The following is a 16,361-nucleotide window of genomic DNA, read 5'->3' on the forward strand; positions in this document are numbered from 1 at the left end:
GGATGCAAACCTAGATGTGCGCCTGTCTCCTCATCAATTATCCATGCCAGACTTGGGCATTGTCATAGTCAGTGTTCTATAGCTGTGAGGAGACCATGACCACAGCAACTCACTCACTCCCTCTCTCTCTCTCTCTCTGTCTCTCTCTCTCTCTCTCTCTAAAGATTTATTTATTATATATACACAGTTCTCTGCCTGCATGTACACCTGAAGGCCAGAAGAGGGCATCAGATCACATTATAGATGGTTGTGAGCCACCATGTGGTTGCTAGGAATTGATCTCATGACCTCCGGAAGAGCAGTCAATGCTCTTAACCACTGAACCATCTCTCCAGCCCCACAGCAACTCTTATAAAGAAAACATTTAACTGGGGCTGGCTTACATACAGTTTTAGAAGTTTAGCCCATTATCGTCATGGTGCATGGTACATCGTAGAGCACGGCAACACGCAGATAGATACAGTGTTGAGAGGTCTATATCCAGATCTGCAGGTAGCAGGACGAGAGACATTGGGCCTGGCTTGGGCCTTTTGAAACCCCCAAATCCCCCCACCCCCAGTGAGACCCTTATTCCAACAAGGCCACACCTCCTCCATCAAGGCCACACCTCTTAATCCTTCTCAAGTAGTGCCACTCCCTAATGACTAAGAATTGAAATATATGAGCCTATGGGGACCACTCTTACACAAACTACCACAGGCGTGGATTTCATAGATTCACAAAACCTCACGTAACTGTATGAGAGAGAGACTGCAATCCTTTGGTGGTGATGTCTAACTGCTACTGGAAGGTAGGGCCCTTAGAAGGTGATTAGGATTCCCTCCATCTATAGGTGGGATAGGTGCTTGTACAAAACGAACTCTGTTCCCTCTGTCTGGACTCTTCCACTTCTTTGGCCATGTAGCAAGAAGTCCTTTGTCATTTCATAGCACCTTGATCTCAGATTTCAGCCTCCTGAACGGTGAGCCAGTATATTTCTGTTTGCTAAAACGTACTCAGCCTCAAGTATTTTGTTATAGCAGTCCTGAATAGAATGAGATCCCACTGCTCTGTCTGCTTCATAGGTGAAGAAATTAAACTCAGAGAGAGGCCTTAGCCAGGCGGTGGTGTCTTAGTTAGGAGGCAGGTGGTGTCTGCACTTAGTAGGCAAAGGCAGGTGGATAACTCTGAGTTCAAGATCAGCCTGGTCTACAGAGATAGTTCCAGGACAGCCAGGGCTACACAGTGAAACCTCGTCTAGAAAAAAAAGCCAATCAAACAAACAAAAGAAATCAGAGACCTAAAGCAGCTTATTCGGGGTCATACAGCAAGGAGATGGCAAGGGTGGGATTTGAACCTGGTGTTTCTGGATGGGACTCTGATCACACTCTCAAGTGCCTCCCACTGTGCTGATCCTCGGGAATATCACTGTTTAGGTAGGCTTCCCCTCCATTCACATGATGCTTTTTGGCCCCGTGTAATGATGAACTGTGTTTTCCTTTGTGGGCAGCCAAGTCTGCTCTCTGTGTCTTGGGTAGTCTCCCTCCTGGCTGTGGGCTGAGGCCAGAGTCGGGATCAACAGAGAATAATTAAGGCTTCTGAGCCACTGATGCTGATTTTCCCATTAAGCCATTGTTAGCATCAAGAAGGCGTGGGCCAAGTAATGACTGCTTTTGCAGCTCAGTAGAGTGTGAAGGAGCTGTGCTGTTGATAAACAGTTTGGTGATTTGAAGAGCAAATTGTGGCTTAAGGGAGCAGTGGAGGCGAAGGCCAGTGGCCCCCACTTCTGGAAACTGGAGGAAGAGTTCTTTCAGGCCAAGGCTGGGGAAAAGAGAGGAGGCTGACGGGGGGGGGGGGGGGGGGGGTGGGAGGGGGGGGCAGGGGGGGGGGGATAGGCCAACCACCACTTCCACAAACTTCCAGCCCTGTTCCCAGTGTCCTGTAGGGTTTTTTTTTGTCTGCTTGTTCTGGGCCCCATGGTCCAACGGGAAGCAGGCATGTGAAGGTAACAGGGTTCTTAAGACTCCAGGAGTAGTGCCAATTATAGGCTTTTTGGGATCAGGAAACAGAGCTGAGTATGAAGGCACATCCCTATAGTCCTTGCACTTGAGATGGAGGGCCAGCCTGGGCTACCTAGTGAGATCCTGCATCATCGTGATGATGATGATGATGATGATGATGATGATGATGATGACATCACTCTTAGTGAAATAAGCCAGTCACAAAACGTAAGCACCATGTGATTCCACTTCTGGTGGCTGCTGCCTCTGGGCTGCTGCTCAGGGGGTTTAGAATTTTAGCTCGGAAAGGATGAAGCTGATAGTCCCTACAACAGCACAAGTATCTTTAAAGCCACTAAACTAAACACTAACTGAAGCTAAGATAGTCGCTTTTGTGTTATGTGCACTTCACTGACTACAAACCAAAACCGTTTAGGTGGGTCCTGGAGCCTAGCATGGAAGCGTTGTTGTGAGGGCACATGTAGAGGGGACAACAATATTTGTCTACTAACAATTATCCGTGGGGAGGACTGGTCAACGAATCTCTAATCCAGCAAGGGTTGGCAGTAGCTATGAGACACCCCCCTGTCCCCACAAGCACTTTCTGAAGACCCCCTAGGCCATAGCCCCACAGGCACATGGGGGTGGCTCTGAGTGGACACAGGCAAAATGGAAGTTCAGAAAGGAGGTGTCCACAGGCTGAAGGCCATCAGTGCCTGGAGCCATCAGGGACTCAGCATGGCTCCCCGTGGGGGACTTCTGCCTTTCCCATCAGGCCTCCGCCAATAGTGCAAGTAATTTCGGGTTTGGCTGAGAAGAATGCGTTCAATCAGCCAGCGTCTGTCATTTTCGTAATGACTGTGTTTTGCTCTCGCTGGGAGATGGCCTAAAGCTAAAGTGTTCATTTTCTTGACTCCTCGGCTGCCGAGAGCTATGTGTGCGCTAGCTCTCGTTTCAGGGGTCAAGGTGCAACCAATTCTTTCTCCTGCAGGAATTTGCTTGTCAACACCAGAGGAGTCGGCTCCTTGTGAAGGGGCCCAGCCCAGGTCACCCGCTTAGTCTGTGGAAAAGAGGTAAGCCAGGATGGTGACACGATGACGACGATAGCAGTTGTGACCCTTTGGGTCCACAGATATTTACAGTTTATAATTGTTATGTCATTCCTCTTCATAGCCCTCCTGGAGGCTAGGGTTATCCTGATCTTCTTCAGAACCCAAGAGGGTCCAAAAGAGTGACCCGAACGGCTATCAGTGTGGAAGACACTCTGCCTCTAGCGAGGCAGGTTCTAGGACAGAGCCTGCTTAACACATGGGATGTAGGGAATCTGCAGCTAGGCGCTATGCTTTTTAGCTTCCTTAAAACAGATGTGACCAGGCGTTTCCCCCTGGTGATCTAACAGACTGAATGAGAAGACTCAGAGAGACAGTGGAGGAGACACCAGTCAGGCCCTGAGCTCAGGAGTAGCACTGTGAGGGCTGGGCCTGCAACTACAGCAAGGAGTTTATTGGAATGAGATACAGGGAACAGAACAAGAGAGTCCGTCTCAGGCAGTAGCACAAATCTCACATAGTAGTAAAGGCTACAGACTGGAGTCAGGCAGAGTTCACGGTAGGGAAACACTGAGCTAGTCCAAGAGGCGGCTGGATGCGGCGGCATCCTAACAAGTGCACACACAGCTCCCCTCCCTGCTGGAGTCAGCCTCGTGGGGTCAGATGGCCTCCTTTGTGCAGACCACAGCAATCTAGAGGCACTTCACACATTCCTTGGCTTCCAGAAACTGGGCTGAGGGTGACTAAGTTTTTCATTCAGTTTGAGCCAAGGATAAGCTCAGGGTTGGGGGCCTGGGGGAAGGAAGTTGTTAAAGGCTCACAGATGGTGCCCAGAGCCATGGGCTTCTTAGAGTCTCTTGCCTTCCTGCTCACTCCGGAACCATTTGGATGCTCTGTCCAGGGTCATCCACTCCCTCTGGCTGTGGTGAGACCTAAAGGTGTGGCCAGAAAGAACTCATGTTCCCTGGACCAGAGAACCCTTCTAGCTGAGGATGCTAGGGACAGGCAAGCGATGACCCAGTGGCTGCCTCTCATGCTGCTGTGAGAGTCCCTTGTCTAAGAACAGAAGACGCTGACCAAGCTCCCAATGGAAATAGGCATTTGAGTCCCTGGATCCAGCTGCATATGAATCCCATGCTCCACCCCCAACTTTGTAGTGTTATGAGCCAGTCAATTCCTTTTCTGCTTAAATTTTCAGGACCTAAACATTCTAAGTGTTCCAACTCTCCCCACCTCCACCCCCCCAAAAAAAGCACTAGGTATTTTAACTTAACTTCTTTAAGTCTTGTTCTAAATTATGTATTGCTCTTTTTAAATGTAATCATTAGTGGTTTGTAATAATTTATCCTCAGGCCTTTTAATCAAATGTTCTGTTTCACAGAAAATGCAATTGAGTGAAGAGGCACTTAATAAAGGCTGCTTTCATCCAGCATGCTTTGGGGGAGGCCTTGCTTCTAGCCATGGGAGCTACAGCCAGATGCCTCTGCAGCCATCACTGCTAGAGAGCCTTCCAGGGATGAGGTGTCTTTGAATGGCCAGACCACAGGAGGAGTGGCCCGTGTGTTTAGACTGAGGCAGACTGTGGGGCCCATCGTTTTGGGGGAGTTCCAGGCCTCTAGGAATGGCAAGAATAATGCTGCTACCTTCCCCTCAAGCAGTATGGTTGGCATTGGCCCTTTAGGTTCACCAATATATTTCCTGCTTAACATCCCATCCCCATCCGGGAGGCATGGCTGCCCTACTCAGCTGCTCCAGACCAGGGCTACAGCCTCTCTGCCTCTTCCAATGTTCCCATGTGGGGTAGAAGACATTTCTCCAGGTTGGAGAGATGGTTCAGTGGTCAAGAGAGATTGTTGCATGGTCATCCAGACCAGAGTTCATCTCTCAGCACCCACATAAGAAGCTGCATGTCTGGCATGGGCCTGTAACCCCAGCTCCAGGTGGGGAGATGCAAAAGAATTGCTGGGGCATACTGCCTACAGCTTAGTTGGGAGAGCTCAAGATATGGTGGGTTCGGGAAGGTACCCTGCCTCAAGGGAATAGGTGGGCAGTGATAGAGAAATCGAGGAGAATAGCGGATGCCTTCTTCTGGATTCCAAACACAACACACATGTATGCACACGAATGCACATGCAAAGGCAAATACACCTCTTCTAAAAAGACATTTCTCTCTGATCCTTAAGATATCCCAGGAAGCACATCACTTATAGATGGGCAAACTGAGGCCCCCAGGGTTTAGGTGTCTTGTTTAGGGATTCAGGATTTCCTAGAGCCCAAAATCTTTCTAACCTTCTGTCATAGGTTGAGTTGGATCCTTTCAAAGATTTCAGTGTTCTCGTCTTTTGTAACTTTACCCAGCTAAATGAGTTCCTACCACAGTGGGGGAGCCCTAAGTCCTTATACAAATAGGGCAGAGGGCAGAGGAGGCGGCTCAGCAGGTGAGAGCACCTGCCACACAAGCCAAACATCCCATATGCAGATTCCTGGAACACTTGTAGAAAGTTGGATGTGGTGGTGGCCATCTGTAATCCCAGCACGCCTAGGATGAGAGGGGAGGCAGAAACACCGGAAGCCCTGAGAAGCTTTGCTGGTCTGCTAGTCTGGGTTATCCGGCACAGTGACAAGTAAGGGAGATGTTGCAAAGTGGAGAGAGAAAGACAGACTCCTGAGGTTGTCCTCTGACTTCCACGTGTTCATCATGGCATACTTGTGCCACACATACGTACACACACACATACACACACATACACACACATACACACACACATATACACACACACCACACACATACACACACACACCACACACACACATACACACACACCACACACATACACACACATACACATACACACACACACACATACACACACACATACACACACACCACACACACACACATACACACACCACACACACATACACACACACATACACACACCACACACATACACACACACATACACACACACCACACACACACATACACACACCACACACACATACACACACACACACACACACCACACACACACACACACACACACACCACAGAGAGAGGGAGGGAGGGGGAGAAAGGGAGGAAGGGAAAGAGATGGATAAACAACAAAAAGGAAACAGAGAGAGCTAGGGAGGATGCCATGTAAGGCAGAGGTTGGAAGGAAGAGGCCAAGCCCACTAGAAGCTGAAGAACACACTCCACAGGGGCTTTGGAAGGAGAGTGGCTCTGTCAGCACCTTGACCTTGGAGCAAAACCAAGAGACAATACACTCTTTTTTTGTTTGGTTGGTTTTTTGTTTTTCTATTTGCATGTACACTTGCATACCAGAAGAGGGCATCAGATCACTTTATCGGTGGTTGTGAGCCACCTTGTGGTTGCTGGGAGTTGAACTCAAGACCTCTAGAGGAGCAGACAGTGCTCTTAGTCACTGAGCCATCTCTCCAGCCCCCTGTTTGGTTGTTTTTTTGTTTTTGGAACTCACTCTGTAACCAGGCTGGCCTTGAACTCAGAGACCTGCCTGCCTCTGCCTCCCAAGTGCTGGGATTAAAGGCGTGCGCCACCATGCCTGGTGACAATACACTCTTACTTTAAGCCACTCAGTGTGTGGTTCTATATGAAGGCAGTCCTGGGAAGCAGGCATAGCCCAGAAGCTTGTCAAAACATGGGCTCCTGCGAGGGAAATGTACCCAGGAGTGCTCAAGGCCAGATGAGTGAGGTGGAAGGGTGAGACAGAAGAGCCACTGTGATGGAGGAGAGAGGCCTGTCTTGCCTCCCCTCCCCCCACCCCCCCAGCCCACACACAGGGTCTTGCTCAGCCCATTAAGGAAGGAATATTATTAACACAAGCCCAGCTCTCTTGCCCTTTCCCACTGCACAGGGCACTAATGACACTTTCCCTTTGAGTGGCAAACAATAGCTTCCCAGCTGCAGCCCATGGATGCTTTCAGAGGACAGAGGTCCTGACCCCAAGCATATTGTGCTTGCTAGGCTGTAAGCCGCACCTGGGCTGTCAGGCAGGGGCGGCCCTGCCATTCAAGGCTGCTGAATAGTCCAGGCTGGCTGGCTCAGGGACGCAGGCATCGGCCAGGAGATAGTCCTCCTCTCTGCATGGAAGAAAGCTAAGGCATCCCTCTCACTTGGTGCTGTGAGAAACGCACACTCTCAGGCCTGCCCTCAGCTTCCTGAGTTAGGTTCTTCATATGTGTGCAAAAACATGCGTGAGCACAAACATGTAGGTATGCAGGAGAGTGTGGTGGCCAGAGAGCAGCCTCAGGTGCCATTCTTCGAGCGACATTCATGGTATTTTGACAGGGTTTCTGGCTTGGAACTTGCCAAGTAGGCTGTCAGGCCCCTGAGTCCCAGGGTCACACCCCCCCCCCAGTCTTCTCATCCTTAGCACAGGGATTATAAGCATGTGACACGGTGCCCAAGTTTCAAAATGTGGGTTCTAGGGATCAAACACAAGTTCTCATGCTTGCAAGGCAAAAACTTTACTGACCAAGCTATTACCCAACCCAAAATCTAAAGATTAATTTTATTTTAAAAATTATGTGAGCTGGGGGTTGGTGGCGCATACCTTTACTCCCAGCACTCAGGAGGCAGAGGGAGGTGGATTTCTGTGAGTCTGAGGCCAGCCTGATCTACAGAGCTAGTTTCAGGACACAGGGCTACACAAAGAAAGCCTATCTTGAAAAACAACAATAAAAAGTTATGTGTATATGTATGTGCGTCAAAGGTCATGTGCACAGGAGTGTGGGTGGGTACCCTTAGAGTTACAGCAGTGTGAACCCCATGATGTGAGTGCCAGAAACCAAACTCAGGCCCACTGCAAGGGCAGTATGTGCTCCTAACTGCCCAGCCATCACTTCAGTCTCCCCTCCCCGACACACTTTTTTTTTTTTAAATGCAACTACAGTAGCATACATGCCCAGGTCCAAAGGCAGGAGATGGTACAGAGCCCTTTGGAGTCACAGGAGCTCAGGTCCTTGGCAAAGGGTTGGATCCACTGGCTCATTTAACCTGCAAACCCCAGGAGCCAAAGTCCCCAATCCTCATGCTACAGGAAGGACGCTGGGCCAGGTTTAGCTGAGGGAAGTACCTGAGTGAGATTCAAACCCAGGCCTGCCTGATTCCAAAGCCCTGTGTCTGTGGGATGCTTCGTGGGAACCAACACACAGGTACCTCCCCTGGCAGGCCTGAAGGATGGCCTTCAAGTAGGCCTGGGGTGGGTAGAGCCCGAAACAGGAAGCTTTGTAAGCAGCTGGGACCAGCCACAGCCTTTGAGCCTGCCAACAAGGCTGACCAGGTGCTGCTAGATGTGGAGGCAGCAGGGTGGAGGGACAGAAGTGACTAGGAAATCTTCTGTGAGGCTCCCAGCCTCTCTTCTCCACTTCCTTCCTCATTCCTTTCTTTCACCACCTCCGCCCTTCTTTCTGTCTCTTTTCTTCCTTTTACAAACATTTTACCCCCCACCCCCACTCCACCCCTATGTTCTCTGTGCTCAGCTCTTCACCAAAGCCCTAGTTTCAGAAGCAACTCTGCAAGCCCCAGGACAGGCGGCAACACCTTACCACCGTGGGTTCCGGTGTAGGATGAGGGGCTCACCTGTGGAATCCCTGAGGAATTGTGGTCCAGAAGAGGAATTCTGACCCTAAAGCAGGTGAGGGGCCCAGAACATCAAGTCACTACAAACATCCTGTTAGGTGAGACTGGGCCTAAGACGACAGTTCCTTCCACTTAAGAGGGAAGAACCTTCTCGAAGACTGAGCAAATAACATTTAATATCAAGATCATGATATAAATTGAAAAACTTTTTTTTCTTTTTTTCTTTCTCTCTCTTTTTAAAATTTTTTTTATTTTTTTATTTTTGGCTTTAAATTTCCAAAGCAGACACCCACTGAAAGCTGAGTTTTCATCATGACTCTTGAGTGCTGGCTGTTCTCGGGTCAGAGCTGCCCCAAGCCAATTTATAAATCAAGCCACTGTCTCCACAGAAGCAACCTGGGCCAAAAGCTTACTTAACAGTGTCAAGAACAAACCCAGATCTATCTGACCCCAAAGTTCATTTGCTCCCTGCCCCTGTCCCTACCCCGCCACCCCCGAAGACGTCTCTGGCCTTAAGGCAGTTTTAGGGCACCCAGCTGCTGTGGTCGTCCTCAATCAGAGGCCGGAGAGATTGAGGACACTTGGAATTTTCCATCATCAACCGTGATGCCCTGGGGGCCTGTCCAATTTTATTTCATTGAGTCTCAGTCTCTTCTGCTCAAAGTACTACATTACAAGGGTTTTTTTTTTTTAAGTCAATTTTGCTGATTCTGAAGTGTGAGCTTTTGAACATGCATATTCTGGGAAGGTCCATATTCTTGGCTTTATTCTTTGAGCTTAGGTCCTAGGAGCTGGACCTAGTTTATAAATCAAACCATTGTCTCCATAGAAGCAACCTAGGCCAGCTTAAGCTTAACAGTGTCAAATGAGGAATGAGTCCAGATCTTTCTGACCCCAAAGTTCATTTCCTCCCTGCCCCTCCCCTCCCCCCAAGATGTCCCTGGCCCCGAGGCCCCTGGGCAGTGTTAGGGCACCCAGCTGCTTGTTTTCATTTCAAGCAGGGTTTTGGTGATATAAACCTTTAATCCCAGCATTTGGGAGGCAGAGGCAGGTGAAACTTTGAGTTTGAGGCCAGCCCAGGACCACGAGGGCTACAAAGAGAAATCCTGTCTGGGGTGGGGGGATGGAGAAAAGGAAGGAAAGAAGGAAGGAAGGAGAGAAGGAAGGAAGCAGTTCTGCAGTGGCCTGGAAGCTTCTGAAATACTAAAGCTTCATTAGCTCTCAGAGCTTCTCCCAGGCTGTGGCATCTAGTGAGTTCCTTTGGTTTCACAAATTAAATTCAGGCCATGGCTGGTCACCTCTCCTGTGGGTTGAGCCTGAACTGGAAGAGGATACCAACTCGACTTTTAACCATGGGCCTCTGCTGACAACCCCCACTGCTCACCCAGTGAGATCACTCTCACTCAAAGCCATCTCCAGAGGATCCTGGTGGCAGCAGGCAGAAGCTCTGGCCCACACTCCAGTGTCCCCAGGGACATCCATCCTAGGTAAGGCTCCTCAGGTCCCTCTCTGCTCAGAGCCTCCTTATCTGAGTTTCTTCTGGGGATCCCCAGAAGTCACATTTCCTTGACTCACTGCTCAAAAAAAAAAAAAAATTGGCTCAAAGCAGAACAGCTTCAAAGCTGAGTAGCCACGCTGCTCCCCTAACGGTTTCTGTAGTATCTCTGGATGCAGCCCGTAGCAGGGTTAAAACAGGCAGTTATAGAGAGCTGAAGTCCCTTGTCTTACAGGGATCATAGCATTGGGGGTGGGGCAGATAGCTGCCCTCATCCTTCTATAGGAGGCTTCTGACACTTTCCAACAATGGGCAAGCTCAGGCCCAGAGAGCAAGCCGACTGCTGGCAGCTGTGAGTGGGGCAGCTACATGGGGGGGGGGGGGGGGATCCCAGTGAGGAAAGTTACTGGCAGGAGTGGTCACAGCTACTAGAACAGACAGAAATGACAGACAGGGAGACTTGAGGTCTTTCAGAGAGAGGGCTCAGAGTCCTTCCCCACCCCCATAGTTCTGAACACTCTTCTCTGATTGGTCTTACTCCTTGACCCCGACCTCTAGCACTCAGATTTGCCTATCCTCATTCAGCCACTTGGGGGACCCTGGGTGGCACCCCTTAGCCTCCAAGACTCCAAGCCTCTGCTTTGGGTAGGAATTCATTCCCATAGCCACTTCCAGCCTCCAGACACTAAGACCCCCTGTTTCAGGTATCTGCCAGTCTGGAAATGTGAGCTCACTGCTAGTGCCTCGCTGTTATGGAGAGTTCAAACCCATTTCAACGGAACCGTCTAATTCCACAAGGCAATCAGAGTTATCCCGGTTTAATCCTCAGTTACTTGTAAAGTACCTGAGTTAGTCGTAAAGTACACTTTGCCATCTGCCCACTTCACTCTTGGAGAGGGCAAGGCAAGAACCAGTCTGAGACAGAGGTGGTCTCCACTGACCCTAAAGCACTAGGATTTTGCTATGAAATGTCCCCTCACAGGCTCCCATGTCTGAACACTTGCTCTCTAGCCAGTGGTGCTGCTGGGAAGGCTGTGGAGATGGGATTTTGCTGAAGAGAGAGGATCACTAGAGGGCAGGCCTTGCTCCATTTCCACTTCTGCTGCAACCTCTCATTTCCAAGCGGCACCAGGTAACAAGCATCGCTGCGTGCTCTTAGCATCATCGCATGATGCCTGGCGTCACCCCTTCCCCAGCGTGATGACTGTATCCCCTTAAACCACGAGCCAAAATTGCCCTCTCCGAGCTTAAGTTTCTTTTTGTTGGGTGTGCTCTCACAGTGAAGTGGAGGACAACTAATACAGCTTGTTTGGGCTTCTTACGGTCTGCGTACCTCAAGGTAGTAAGGCTGCTTGAAGGGTGGCTGAGGATTTTAAGAGCAAATGCTCCACTGAGCAGACAAGAAGCTTCAGAATTCTGATGGGAGGGGTCCTAGCTAGAGCTTAAGAAGGCTCTTCTAAATAAGCCATGCAGCCTCTAGCTTCCCTCTACCTCCCGGATGGCCATTAATGGCTTCTCTGTCGTGGAAAGTATAGCCTCAGGGCCCTGGACTTGCCCTTCTTAGAGGTCCCATGGGATGCTGAGGCATAGGCAGCATGGGGCCAAGTTCATGGAGCTTGTTGTAAGCATGGAATAAAGGAGGGGTTGTGTGTGTGTGTGTGTGTGTGTGTGTATGTGTGTGTGTGTCTGATTCAATGTAGTGTTTTTACTCTCCCTCTATCCCTGGGCCTCTGAACACTCTTCAAAACCCTTAACCAAGGGTTTTCAGTTTTTTTTTTTTTTTATTGCATTTTTAAACCCTTCTTGTTGACATATAAAATACAGGAAAGTCCCATAGTCAGAGCCACTGTCTGGCTGCTAATGCATTGCACCGTTTCTGCTGGTGTTTAAAGCTGTAAGAAGCCATTTCTGTGGCTTCTTCTAAGACCATTTGTGATGGCTGTTCTTGGTTGTCAACTTGGCTACATCTGGAACTGACTAAAGCCCAAGGGGCTGGGTGCACATGTGAGGGATATTTTTTTTCCCTAATTAAATCATTTGAAGTGGGAAGGCTTGCTTTTAATCTGGATCCTTTGAGGTAGGAAGCTCCACTTTTAACCTGGGCCCCACCTTCTGGGAGCTCCCACTCTGCCTGTTGCCCACCTCCTCACTGCCAAGTCCACTGCTTCGCTGGCACTGGAGCCTAGTTCTTCAGGATGCTGGTGCATTCCCAAGGCCAGTGGAGACATCCAGCCTCCTGAACTGAACAGCTGCTGGATTCTTGGCCCTTCCATTGAGAGACAGCCACTGTTAGATTGTTGGACTTGCTGGACCATAGCCTGTAAGCTACTCTAATAAGTCCCCTTTCTGATTGTGTCACTGACACACCAGGGCCTTTTCATCACATCAGACAGAGCCCAGGCCACACCCACCATCTCCAGGTGGGGCCCAACTTTCTTTTTTTTTTCTTTTTCTTTAAGCTTTCTAAGTGATTCTAATATATAAACATATTTGAGAACAGAGATGGCTCGTGCAGGAGACTCCAACCTGTAGCTCAGAACCACCTAGGACTCCAACTGGACTCAGGAATGAGAACTCCACCCCGAGCCCCCACCAACTGCAAGGTCATACGGCAGTCATCAAAAGACTCAGGCGCTGAGCCACTGGCATCTGGCCTCTCCTGTGGCTTTTGTTTCCACCATGACCATTGTTAATTAGTCATCTCCAATCAGATCTTCCACTCCCCAACACCTCCCCAGCCGGTAGATGGCATCTAGGGCCTCCGTGCCCAGAAGCTGCCCAGCACTGGAAAGATTAAGAGGAGGCTCTTGGAACGTTAGTGGCAGCGGTGGAATGTCAGCCGGGGACCCAGTCTAACCTGCTGGTCTGCTTTCTCTCCAAGTGCTGGGGCTCCAACCTCATCCCTAGCAGCACAGAATCAGCCTTTGGGGTGCTACAAGAGCCTTTCTAAGCATATCTCAACTGTACCCTCATCTAGCAAGCACCCGTGTACATTATACTCTATATATTTGCAACCCAAAAATATGCCTTGAAATCTTCATTGGTGGCATCACTTTTACTAACCCCCAGACAAAGTGTCCTGAATGCCTGCCCCAAGCATGACTGCAGAACAAGCAGTCAACGAGACTGTAGTCACTAGGCAGAAGGCCGCGTGTGGAAGACTGTACATGGAGCTGCAGCCTCACATGGTGAGGTGCTGATGCCCACAAGCGTAGTGTGGAGCATAGCCAGGCAGCAGGGGTGCATGCACAGGGTTAGTCAGGGCTCTCTAGAGAAACAGAACTTGGAGAGAGCGAGAGAGAGAGAGAGAGAGAGAGAGAGAGAGAGAGAGAGAGAGAGAGAGAGAGAGAGAGAGAGAGAGAGAGAATATGAGAGGAAGGGAGGGAGTTTGGGTGCATGTACACCACCTTACAGTTGGTGGGGGTTGGGTAGGGCTCCCCTTCCTGACCCTAGTTTGAGTCCTAGATGGATCTGAGCTATAGGAGTGTCCTACTGGAACAGTCTATGGTCTCAGGTGTGTTTACATATTAGAGTTACCTAGAGAGCTCTAAAAAAAGGGAGGGGCACCATGGAGATGGTAGATGATGTGGTCTAGGCTCTGGCATGATGAGAAGACCCTGGTGTGTCAGTCAGAGGAATCAGACCAGCAGAATGGCATGTGCATGTGATACAAATGTGAGTGGGCAGTGTGCATACACTGGTATGTAGTATGTATGCAGCACAGTCAAGTACTACATTTACAAGATACATGTAGGCACTGTGTGCACATGCATGCATGTGGTTTACATGTGTGTGCGTGCAGGTACATACTACATATACCTATGCTGATATCTGTCTGTGATTGTGTGGAAGCTTCTGCAAGGCTGCTACCTTCTTTCTAAATAAAAAAAAAAAATCTTTTAACATTCATTTAGTGTGTATGTGGGGTGTGTGCACATGCCACAACAAAAGTACAGGGGTCACAACAGTTTGCAGACATCAGTTCTTTCCGTATACTACATGAGTTCCGGCATTGTTCAGGTAGTCAGGCTTGCTTCCAACTTGGCTCCACGTGGCTTGACCCACTGAGCCACCTGCCTGGCCCAAGGTTCTCGCCTTCTTTCTGTCTGGTGATGTCACCAGGCCAGGCAGGTAGAGAAAGTCAAATATCAGGTAGGAATAGTAAGAATGATTTGGAGCCCCCAAGCAAGAGCCAACTGATGGAAGTGCACCCCTAATCTTGACTGTTGGGTGGGACAAGAGCCAACTAAGCATTCACTGGGCTCTGTGGCTCTGGCTGGTCTACATGGTGAAAGACTTTGGGATGTCTTCCAGTATTGCCTTTTACCTCCTGCTGTGCGTCGACTGAGACTTGCCTTCCTAACCTGCCCCTTGTTTACTCTGAGTCCCACCGTGGTGCCTCTTGCTATGCAAACCCTTCCCATTGCTTTTGAGTTAAACGCCATTTACTCTGTGATGGGATAAATGGTCCCCTGCCATGGCGTGCTGCCTTCGCCTTTCACTTCCATGAAGCTTTGCTTGCCATCTCCCTTCCCAGAGCATCAGTTGTAATCATATCTCAATTGCCAACTTTGTGCAGACTTTGTGGCTACTTATTTATTTATTTATCTATCTATTTATTTATCTACTTTACACCCCAATCATTGTCCCCTCCCTCCTCTCCTCCAGGTCCCCCCCTTTCTCCCTCTCCCCCCTTCTCCTATTTCTCAGAAAAAGGGATCCCCCACTACCCATCCCCCCAGCTCATCAAGTCATTTCAGGACTGAGCGTGTCCTCTTCCCCTGTGGCCTGGCAAGGCAGTCCCTTGCTGGGGGGAGCTCGGGGTGGGGGTAATCAAAAAGCAGGCAACAGAGTACACGTGAGAGACAGCCCCTGCTCCCCTTACTGGGGGACCCACATGAACAAAGTCTGAGCTGCCTACCAGCTAAATATGTCTTGGGGGCCTAGGTCCAATCTATGCATGGTCCTTGATTGGTGCTTCAGGTTAGTTGGTTCTGTTGGTCTTCTTGTGGAGCTCCTGTCACCCGTAGGTTCTTCTATTCCCCCACCCCAACTTCCCTACACTTTGCCCAGTGTTTGGCTGTGAGTATCTGCTGCTGGGTGGAGCCTCTCAGAGGACAGCTATGCTAGGCTCCTGTCTCCAAGCATAGCAGAATATTGTTTATAGTGTCAGGGGTTGGAGATCTCCCATGGGTTAGGTCTCAGGCTGGGCCAGGCATTGGTTGGACATTCCCTCAATCTCTGCTTTATCTTTATCCCTGCACATCTTAGAGGGGTAAATTTTGGGTCAAGGTTTTTGTGGGTGGGCTGTTGCTCCCCTCCCTCCACCAGGAGTCCTGTCTAGTTAGAGGGTGTCCTATTTAGTCTCCATAACCCCTGCTACTAGGGGTCTCAGTTAGAGTCACCCCCATATCCTCCCAGAAGCCTACTCTGTCTTAGGCCTACAGCTTTTCACAGAGATGCCCCATCACTGTTTCTCTTCTCTCTGTATGCCCTCTGCCCTCCACCCCTTGCCCTCTACCCCGTGCCCTCTACCCTCCTGTTCCCCAACTCTACTCTCATTTCTCTCTGCACTCTCTCTCCTACCTTGTTCCCTCTCTTTAACCACTACCCCTGTCTAGTCTATTTCCCCTTCTGAGTGAGATTTAAGCATCCTCCCTTGGGTCCTCCTCGTTACTTACCTTCTTTGGGTCTGTGGATTATAGCATGGTTATCCTGTACCATATGGCTAAAATCTGCTTATAAGTGAGTACATACCCTGTGTGTCTTTCTGGATCTGGGCTACCTCATTCAGGATGATCTTTTCTAGTTCCATCCACTTACCTGCAAATTTCAAGCTTTCCTTGTTTTTAATAGCTGAGTAGTATTCCATTGTACCACAGTTTCTTTCTCCATTCTTTGGTTAAGGGACATCTAGGATATTTCCAGATTCTGGCTATTATGAATAAAGCTGCTGTGAACGTAGTTGAGCAAGTATTTTGTGGTACGGTAGAGCATCTTCTGGGTGTATGTCCTGGAGTGGTATAGCTGGGTCTTGAGGTAGAGCTATTCCCAATTTTCTGAGAAAGCATCATGGCCTTTGTTTTGACAGGCTGCAAACTTGCTTTGTTCTAGTCCACTGAAGAGAGGCCGTTGTAGAAATGCCCTGTGGGAATGAGACCAGGTGGCAAGAGCAGGCTCCAGAGGCTCCCTGGGGTCTGGCATTCAGCTGGGGGGTTGTTTGAGTTAAGGTT

The sequence above is a fragment of the Acomys russatus genome, chromosome 1 (genome assembly GCF_903995435.1).
Source record: "Acomys russatus chromosome 1, mAcoRus1.1, whole genome shotgun sequence".
NCBI lineage: Eukaryota > Metazoa > Chordata > Mammalia > Rodentia > Muridae > Acomys > Acomys russatus.